We start from the raw sequence: 11,138 nt of genomic DNA, 5'->3' as shown, positions 1-11,138 counted from the left end.
TGCGTGGAATCTGCCGAATGGGATTGCTTCGTAGGAAGCCACCATTTTTCCCAGAATCATTTCATTGATGTACTGAGACTTGGCTCGGTTATAGGAGGTTCCCGACTAGCTCGGATAACTCCCTGACTTTCTCCTCCGGGAGAAACACCTTTTTCTGGACTGTGTCCAGGATCATCCCTAGGAACAGAAGACGAGTCGTCGGAATCAGCTGCGATTTTGGAATATTGAGAATCCAATCGTGCTGCCGCAACACTACCTGAGATAGTGCTACACCGACCTCCAACTGTTCCCTGGATCTTACCCTTATCAGGGAATCGTCCAAGTAAGGGATAACTAAAATTCCCTTCCGTCGAAGGAGTATCATCATTTCGGCCATTACCTTGGTAAAGACCCGGGGTGCCGTGGACCATCCATACGGCAGCGTCTGAAACTGATAGTGACAGTTCTGTACCATAAACCTGAGGTACCCTTGGTGAGAAGGGTAAATTGGGACATGAAGGTAAGCATCCTTGATGTCCCGAGACATCATGTAGTCCCCTTCTTCCAGGTTCGCAATCACTGCTCTGAGTGACTCAATCTTGAATTTGAACCTCCGTATGTAAGTGTTCAAGATTTTAGATTTAGAATCGGTCTCACCGAGCCGTCCGGCTTCGGTACCACAACAGTGTGGAATAATACCCCGTTCCCTGTTGCAGGAGGGGTACCTTGATTATCACCTGCTGGGAATACAGCTTGTGAATGGCTTCCAAAACTGCCTCCCTGTCAGAAGGAGACATCGGTAAAGCCGACTTTAGGAAACGGCGAGGGGGAGACGTCTCGAATTCCAATTTGTACCCCTGAGATATCACCTGAAGGATCCAGGGATCTACTTGCGAGTGAGCCCACTGCGCGCTGAAATTCATTGAGACGGTCCCCCACCGTGCCTGATTCTGCTTGTAAAGCCCCAGCGTCATACTGAGGGCTTGGCAGAGGCGGGAGAGGGTTTCTGTTCCTGGGAACTGGCTGATTTCTGCAGCCTTCTTCCTCTCCCTCTGTCACGGGGCAGAAATGAGGAACCTTTTGCCCGCTTGCCCACGAAAAGACTGCGCCTGATAATACGGCGTCTTCTTATGTTGAGAGGCGACCTGGGGTACAAACGTGGATTTCCCAGCTGTTGCCGTGGCCACCAGGTCTGAAAGACCGACCCCAAATAACTCCTCCCCTTAATAAGGCAATACTTCCAAATGCCGTTTGGAATCCGCATCACCTGACCACTGTCGTGTCCATAACCCTCTACTGGCAGAAATGGACAACGCACTTAGACTTGATGCCAGTCGGCAAATATTCCGCTGTGCATCACGCATATATAGAAATGCATCTTTTAAATGCTCTATAGGCAATAATATACTGTCCCTATCTAGGGTATCAATATTTTCAGTCAGGGAATCCGACCACGCCAACCCAGCACTGCACATCCAGGCTGAGGCGATTGCTGGTCGCAGTATAACACCAGTATGTGTGTAAATACATTTTAGGATACCCTCCTGCTTTCTATCAGCAGGATCCTTAAGGGCGGCCATCTCAGGAGAGGGTAGAGCCCTTGTTCTTACAAGCGTGTGAGCGCTTTATCTACCCTAGGGGGTGTTTCCCAACGCACCCTAACCTCTGGCGGGAAAGGATATAATGCCAATAAAATTTTAGAAATTATCAGTTGTTATCGGGGGAAACCCACGCATCATCACACACCTCATTTAATTTCTCAGATTCAGGAAAACTACAGGTAGTTTTTCCTCACCGAACATAATACCCGTTTTTGGTGGTACTCGTATTATCAGAAATGTGTAAAACATTTTTCATTGCCTCAATCATGTAACGTGTGGCCCTACTGGAAGTCACATTTGTCTCTTCACCGTCGACACTGGAGTCAGTATCCGTGTCGGCGTCTATATCTGCCATCTGAGGTAACGGGCGTTTTAGAGCCCCTGACGGCCTATGAGACGTCTGGACAGGCACAAGCTGAGTAGCCGGCTGTCTTATGTCAACCACTGTCTTTTATACAGAGCTGACACTGTTACGTAATTCCTTCCAACAGTTCATCCACTCAGGTGTCGACCCCCTAGGGGGTGACATCACTATTACAGGCAATCTGCTCCGTCTCCACATCATTTTTCTCCTCATACATGTCGACACAAACGTACCGACACACAGCACACACACAGGGAATGCTCTGATAGAGGACAGGACCCCACTAGCCCTTTGGGGAGACAGAGGGAGAGTTTGCCAGCACACACCAGAGCGCTATATATATACAGGGATAACCTTATATAAGTGTTTTTCCCCTTATAGCTGCTGTATTTTTAATACTGCGCGTAATTAGTGCCCCCCTCTCTTTTTTAACCCTTTCTGTAGTGTAGTGACTGCAGGGGAGAGCCAGGGAGCTTCCCTCCAACGGAGCTGTGAGGGAAAATGGCGCCAGTGTGCTGAGGAGATAGGCTCCGCCCCCTTCTCGGCGGCCTTATCTCCCGTTTTTCTGTGTATTCTGGCAGGGGTTAAATTCATCCATATAGCCCAGGAGCTATATGTGATGCATTTTTTTTTGCCATCCAAGGTGTTTTTATTGCGTCTCAGGGCCCCCCCCCCCAGCGCCCTGCACCCTCAGTGACCGGAGTGTGAAGTGTGCTGAGAGCAATGGCGCACAGCTGCAGTGCTGTGCGCTACCTTGTTGAAGACAGGACGTCTTCTGCCGCCGATTTTCCGGACCTCTTCTGTCTTCTGGCTCTGTAAGGGGGCCGGCGGCGCGGCTCTGGGACCTATCCATGGCTGGGCCTGTGATCGGTCCCTCTGGAGCTAATGTCCAGTAGCCTAAGAAGCCCAATCCACTCTGCACGCAGGTGAGTTCGCTTCTTCTCCCCTTAGTCCCTCGATGCAGTGAGCCTGTTGCCAGCAGGTCTCACTGAACATAAAAAACCTAAAACTAAACTTTTCACTAAGCAGCTCAGGAGAGCCACCTAGTGTGCACCCTTCTCGTTCGGGCACAAAAATCTAACTGAGGCTTGGAGGAGGGTCATAGGGGGAGGAGCCAGTGCTCACCAGGTAGTTCTAAAGCTTTACTTTTGTGCCCAGTCTCCTGCGGAGCCGCTATTCCCCATGGTCCTTACGGAGTCCCCAGCATCCACTAGGACGTCAGAGAAATATATATATATATATATATATATATATATATATATCTAATGTCCCTCTAGAATAATGAGGGGAAATTGTATGGACCAGATATTGTGCAAATAATAAATTAAGACCCACAATGGGTCAAAATCATAGGAGTGCACGGATATGATTAGGGGTTAAATACAGGAAATAGCTGATCTTAAACGAGAGATTGTTAGCTGATTTTAGGGGATCAACATAATATGCCAAAAAACATGGATGTTGGGATAGTTGTTTGCTGTCAAAAGGAACTGGAAGAGATGGAAAATTTCCAGAAAAGTGAAGGTAAGTTTGTGAATCTGCTGTCAGTGTTAGGCACAGAATATATCACTTGATCCAAATCCCTACTAAACTGGGTCTTCCTAGGAGGTCTCCCATCCACGTACTGGCCATGCCCAACACTGCTTAGCTTCCAAGATCGGACGGAGTCAGGCATTTACAGTGCAGTATGATAGTAGGACAAATAACGCTGTTCCTACTCCGGGATCACTGATGAGAGTTCCCATAATGTTAGAAAAAAGATTGAGCATAAGAAAAGGGTAGAAAATGGATAAGTAGATCTGCTGCCAGCGTTAGGCAAAGGTAAGTATGACGGGTGTATCCGAATTCCGCTATATACCAATGGATCGCTAGTGAGAGTCTGGAAATTAGGTCAGAAATAGAGATAGTATTTACTCCAATGAGGTAGATTATTTCTGATCAGGATTGTGTCAAAGAAATTCAGTTAAGCACTGAGTAATTATTCCATCTAGCGGTGAATCACAGAATGAAATAACAAGGATAACTGAATCAAAAATACACTAGAATATGCAGCTAAAATTAAACCTTTTCTTATGGAAGAATGATAACTGTAACAATGTTCAAAAATACAGTGTCAGGAAATGTATCAATCCACAGTGCTGCACAATTCTTAGATGTATAATAACATAAGGATATCCAGACTGCTATGCTGATAGCAATAGAAAGACTTATGATCACCTTCTGACTGCTAGGAATCATAAGGACATCCAACAATTATTTTAGGATAATAAGACAGAAAAAATAAGTAATCTCTCCAGAAAAAAATTATTATATATGTGTGTGTGTGTGTCTGTGTGTATATACACACACACACACACACACACACACACACACACACACACACACACGTCAGTGATGATAACTGAAGTATCGATATAAGAATCCCAGTGTGTATAAGCAAAACACCATTTCCTATAATTCTAATATGAACATACGAAATCCGTCCGCGCTGTCACAGCTATCTCCCTTAGTAACCAGTGACAAGCTGATGCAATAATAGAATTAGTCTAGCGACAATTATAAAGCTGACCGGAAACCAATATTAATGCAAAGTGTAAGGGGCTCTGCCTGGTGTTGTGTGTATAAGGTACTCTGCCTGGATGTGTATAAGGGGCTCTGCCTGGTGTAATGTGTATAAGGGGCTCCCTGGTGTAATGTGTATAAGGGACTAGCTGGCATAATGTGTATAAGGGACTAGCTGGCATAATGTGTATAAGTGGCTCTACCTTTCCTATGTGTATAAGGGACTCTACCTGGCGTTATATGTATAAGGGACTCTACCTGGTGTTTGTCATGCTCGGCGTAAGTTGGGGTTCCGACAACCAAGTTTTGGCTGAAGGGACAGCTACCTGTGAGGAGAGTAAATTAGGTGGCTGAGTGTAATTTCTCCTCATGGGGTGGAAGTCAAACTAAGTGTTAACATTGGCTGGAGGGCGTAAAGAAAAGGAGGACTTTGTAGGAAAGATAATTGTAGTTTTAATGAATAATCAGGCTGTACACGAATATTGGAGAAATTGAAAAAACTGGAAGAATTAGAATCTATGGTTAAATGACTTGAAGAGTAAAGAAGAACTGAAGACTGTGTTTTATGATTAAAAGACGAGGCTGAAGTACTTGGACTTTGAAGAAATTAAGACGTGGTTTGTGAGTGAAATATGAGGCTGAAGAACTTGAACTTTGAAGAAATGAAGACTGTGGTTTGTGATTGAAACGAGGCTGAAAGAACTTGGACTTTGAAGAAATAAAGACTGTAGTTTGTGATTGAAAGATGAGGCTGAAGAACTTGGACTTTGAAGAAATGAAGATGTCTGCGGGAACCGCCGTTAGCACCTGGAGCTCCTCTATGACCTGACACCCCGTGAGCACTTCCACAAGTAGCAACGGACTTAGACAGCAGGACTGCAGCAGCGTTTAGGAAACCGATGGATGAGAGCAACCAGGACCAGGGAACCAGAAGTAACCTGGGAGCACAGAGCTGGAGAACCTTTCACAAGGACGTAACTTGAAGCACTGGCACTCTCCCTCTGATCCAGCCCCCTTTTGTAAGGGAACAACACGCAGGATTGGCTGGACACAGATTGGGAACTTTATTGGTAATACTCTGGTCTCCAACATGGCTGCCCCCAGCACAGGAGACATACTTAGCTGTTAGCACACAGCTTTAGTCAGCTTCGGTCTCTGTGTCACCACTAGAGGACCTTACCACAGTGATCCCCGCCGCAGCTCCCGGCTCTCCAGACTCTCGGCCCCCGGCCCTTGGCAGCCGCACATCCGTCCAGGAGGACCCGCCGCAAGCAGCTCCCTGCCACCGCAGCTGCGCCAACCAGCGGGACGGTAACCCGCGGGAGCACCTGCCGGAGGTAAGGCTCCAGAGCCTGACAGTGTTATGTGTATAAGGGGCTCCCTGGTGTAATGTGTATAAGAGGCTCTACTTGGTATTATTTGTATAAGGGGCGCAAAATATGTATAATGGGCTCCCTGGAGTTATGTGTATAAGGGACTTTACCTGGTGTAACGTGTATAATGTGTTCTACTCTGGCGTAACATGTATAAGGGGTACTACTGTGAGGTGTAATATTTCTAATTGACATTATCTGGACTGTGAGTAGCCTTATTCCACATTCTTTTTTGGAAGAATTTTTTTCTTGATAGAGAAAGAATTTTTTTCATGTTGCTCAGATTTTTCATGCATTTTTTATGTAGTTTTTAAACTTATTGCTTAAACTTTCTTTCTGGAATGGATTAAAAAACTTTTTTTATGAATACTATTGCATACACTTGAATTTTTTTGGATAAAATCACGCATTATCATCAGTGAATATTATCAGATTCCTTTTACCACCACGCACTGACCGGTGAAATCTCTAAAGACTGGATAGAATAACCATTCTAGTCCAAAAGATACCCTGATAGGATTCATCCATGCCATTTCAATGTGAGTCTGGGTACGCCCACATCTAAGAAGCATGGTGTAAAGATACCTTGATAGGAGTGTCTGATATATATCCTTTGTGAGTTCGGGTACGCCTGGGTGAATCAATATATTTTGGATAAACTGCAATGTATGAGCTGTAAGAGTCATCGGATAAAGAATACCTTCACGGACACATTACCACCCATTTTTTTAGTGTGATTGGGGTACGTGAGATATCAGTTATCCACTATTATTCACCAAAGTATCAGTGCCCTATAATTTGTGCACTTTGAATTGCCCAAACAATACTACACACTGTACGCCATTGTTTCCCTTTTCTCTGCATATCTATGAGCTACTGAATCAAACCATCAAAGTCTGACAGAAGCTCCACTATTGAATAAAGATACCTTGATAGGAGCAGAATATCCAGTTCCAGTGTGAGTTGGGGTACGCCTCATTTATATCAAGTATAAAGATACCTTTTAAGGAGTGCCCACCACATCCTCTGTGTGAGTCTTGGGTACGCCTGTGTTTGATTAACCTATTATAAATTGATGTCTGGTTACCTGGAAGCTGTGAATACCACTGTGTAAAAGATACCTTTATGGGCACACCAATACTTATTTCAGTGTGAGTGGGGTACGCAAGACATCACAAGATCACTATTATCCACAAAATATACCATCTGTCTACAATTCATGTTAACATTGGACTATAAACAATATTACACATTGCATGTTATATATATTTTTTTTCCTACATGTACGAATAATTACGACATATTTTAACTGGATGAAATTACGATTCTTCCCCATTGAGTGAACCAACTCCGAGATCATCTTTCCTTTAAAGGAACGTATTGTATATATCATTTATGGTTTAGTCATCTTATAAGCGCCTAGGACACATTTTAGTATCTACTTTTTGTGTATATCCGTCCAGGAGGACCCGCCACCAGCAGCTCCCTGCCACCGCAGCTGCGCCAACCAGCGGGACGGTAACCGCGGGAGCACCTGCCGGAGGTAAGGCTCCAGAGCCTGACAGTGTTATGTGTATAAGGGGCTCCCTGGTGTAATGTGTATAAGAGGCTCTACTTGGTATTATTTGTATAAGGGGCGCAAAATATGTATAATGGGCTCCCTGGAGTTATGTGTATAAGGGACTTTACCTGGTGTAACGTGTATAATGTGTTCTACTCTGGCGTAACATGTATAAGGGGTACTACTGTGAGGTGTAATATTTCTAATTTACACTTCTGTGTTGGCTAATAAAATGTGAATTGTGTCCATGTCCCTTCCCCATGAAGCCATGCCACTATATTTTTGCCGTGCGCATTCTCCGTGCACTGTCCCTATTTTGAATATGGGTGGGTGGTGGGACCAATTCTTTTTCTGGCACAGTGCACCAAAATGTCTACTTATGGCTGGTTGTGTGTATAATGTAATGGAATATGGTGCTGTGTGTACTGGGTTTAATGTGGGGACTGTGTATAATGTAATGTAATATGGTACTGTGTATAATACGGGGAGGGGGGTTGTGTATAATATAATGTATTATGGTGCTGTGTGTACCTTAATATAGGGCACCTGTATTATTACTCTAGTGTACCTATATTATTTCTCTTTTCTTTTTTCCTGCTTTCAGTACTAAAGTTTTCACCTGCCATTGCATGACATACCCCTGAGTGGCAATAAATACTCCCATAGCTGGACCTAGACACGCCCTTTGGGAAAGCATGATTCCCCCCCCCTTCCCCCTGCCCAATAGCACACTGCGCTTTGTGTTGTGCATTCTACTGCCGCCTGGAATCTCCCTGAAACTAATTTTCAAAAGTAGGTAAGTATGGTTTGTAAACCAGAAAGATTATGTTTGTCTTTTAAAGCCTGTAAAGAATACGGGGATTTGCAAGGGTAACAGTCATCCTTGAGAGGCCGTTAGTCCCCTTTCCCTGCCAACAATGTATGTGGTATTATCCACACCTGGGCTAACAGACAGACTTCCCCACAGAAAGATATATTTTGTACTCCGTGGGTTCCTACAAATTTTTTTGTTTACTGTCAAACAGAAAAATTACTTATCTCTAAACAAAATCTTTGACAAAACAAGAGGTGGGATTAATTATTTAGGAGTATGGAGGAGAGCATTGAGGGATATGGGGCAAAGAGGGCTCCCTCCAGTTTGCCATTATTATTCATTTCTCTACCCAGGAGCAGATCCAAAACATAGCATAAAAACACAGCATGTGTAATAGCTTTCAGATATGGATCCCTAAACCTCCAAACTAGATTTTTAGTTTCTCAAGACCAGTGCCAAGGCTGCCAATAGAATCACGTTCTTTGTTGAATATTGTTGTTATGTACCTACGGAATTAATTTACCAGCTGCTAGTACTAAAAACATAAACACCAGAATGTACAGTGAAATACTGTAGTGACGCTGGGTGTCAGTGTTTTCTACATTTCCCATGGTATTTTTAAGACATTTTAAATAAAAGTGCACAGTCATGTTGCACACTTACTGACACATTATCATATATATCCACGCTGAAAACAGAGTAAAAACAAAATTCTACCACTGAGAAAAAGAAGCACACAAATAATGTTCTTATCTCCCAGCTGCACATGACTCAGCAGCTAGTATGTTAACACCACATGCCTGCAGTAGTAACATTTTAGTAATCCATGTAATCCTGTAACCCAATTACAGAAAGGTAGCTAGTGCCTCCATAGATTCACAGTTCTCCATGGACAGTGTACTACTGGAACTAATACTTTGTCTTGGATGCAGAATAAATAGATCACAAGAAAAAGCATGAACTGAATTTGCATGTGGGCAAAATGCAGGAAGGTGTGAGTTGCGGTGACGGATACTTAAGTACTGGCGCAATTCAATATTGCTCTAATGCAGGGATAGCTGCTTTGAAAAGCAGCTGCCTCTACAATCTCTAGGAGTGCTCCAGAAGAAGCAGTGTTACTTATGGGCCCTACACACTAAGTGATAACACTGAAAGATATGAATGATCTCGTTCATTAATGAATGAGATATCGTTCATATCTTTCAGTGTGTAGGCAACAACGATGAACGATATGCGGCCCCACGCTCGTTCATCATTGGTGCTGGGTCAATTATACATGTATGCCAATATGGACGATATCGTCTATATTAGCATGCAGGGCTATGGGGCCGGGTAACGGGGGGAGTGAAGAAACTTCACTCCCCCTGTTACCCCCCCCCCCTTCCCCCGCCACCGGGGCGTCCGTTGGCCGTTGGGCACCTCGGCGGCTTATCCGCCAGTATGTAGGTCCTATAACTCCTACCAGGTCTGGCCAGTGTGCGTACATTTTGAAAAGTACCAGAACAAAAAGATATCCACAGTGCAGTAGCTAATTGATTCCCGTTAGGTTTCGAGAGATACTTTATACATCAATTCCTTTGTAGAAATCCCATTCATAATTATATTCTCAGCTCTCAAATGTATCTCACAACGGAACCATTTTTAAAAAGTAAAAAATCAAAAGGTTTCTTTAGGTGTGGCCTGTGTGTAGGATGCAGACATATGAAAAGCACTGAAGGCAGTAAAATAGACACTTTTGTATCAAATACTACAAAGAACGAATATAAGATAGATCATTTTCTAACATGCGGAAGCAATAATGTGATATATCTGATATAGTGCCAATGTATGAAACAGTATGTTGGGAGGACCAGTAGGACTTTTTAAATCAGAATGGGAGAGCATATAAAAAACATTAAAAAAGGGGTAGAAGGGGCGTGGCCTGGAGGCTGAACTGAGAGGAAGCACGGACAGTGAGCTCCACTGTTTCTGAGGGAATAAAACCCCTATTTTCATCCCCCTGTTCCGTAGGAGCCCTCTAAATTCAGCTCCTGTAGCTGTGGGGACCCCTCACTGTGGTGGACTAGAGCTGCGGAATCGGGGAGCCAGTATACTGGCTCCCGCGGGTTGCGGCCTATCCACCACCCTGAAGCCGGGGCCTAAATTTTGAACCAAGCGCTGCCTGCCGCGCAGAACACCGACCCCTGGAGCGTCTGCAGAGTACCCTTGCTCGGGACCCCTGTGACCGGACCCCCTCTCCTGGCTGCTGAGACCGGCGGCGTTACGGGAGGAAGGAGAGATGGGCTGGGCGCGAGCACGAGAAGCCCGGAGCCCCGCGGCCCAGGTGACCCCTGCTTCTGAAGAGGTGAGCTGCTCCCCTGGCCTAATCTCCCTGCGGTGGTCCCCTCCACTGAAGCCCGCAATTATCATCGGCGGATGGCCGCCGCCAGCGGCCCTGAGCTAGACGCCGGGGGGGACGCAGTTCCATCACACTGGCAGCCTTACCCTGGGGTTGGTCCTCAGTCTCCCTTCAGATCTGCACTGTATATACAGATTCCACCTGGATCACTTGCCCGGATCCTCCGGAGCCACTGTTATCTGGAGGCAGTGTGGGGGCCCTAGAGCCACAGGCCACTGCTAAGAACCTGCCTAATAAACCACTCGCAGCTGTGCTCTCAGTGATAGCTCCGCATCACACTGAATACCTGATCACTCGATACTAAGGGGCTGCTTTCTGCGACTGAGACCCCTCGGATGGGGGTGATAATTACTGTTCGACCCCGAGCATTTGACCTGCCCGTGCTGTACTGAGATGTGATCTTTCTTTCATAATGTCCTCCTAGTACCTCCCCGCAATCATTTTAGCTGATACATACCTACACGCGGCTGAGTCGTTACCCTGTTG

General features: G+C 45.2%; 1 pseudogene; it reads right to left on the bottom strand.

The window, feature by feature from the left end:
• Positions 1-3,524: 3,524 nt before the first annotated feature.
• On the bottom strand, positions 3,525-3,643 carry LOC134912436 (5S ribosomal RNA; annotated as a pseudogene).
• Positions 3,644-11,138: the final 7,495 nt, after the last annotated feature.

Source organism: Pseudophryne corroboree, chromosome 4 (genome assembly GCF_028390025.1).
Source record: "Pseudophryne corroboree isolate aPseCor3 chromosome 4, aPseCor3.hap2, whole genome shotgun sequence".
NCBI lineage: Eukaryota > Metazoa > Chordata > Amphibia > Anura > Myobatrachidae > Pseudophryne > Pseudophryne corroboree.
Note: the sequence above shows the minus strand (reverse complement) of the source record. Positions and strands in the feature narration are given on the sequence as shown.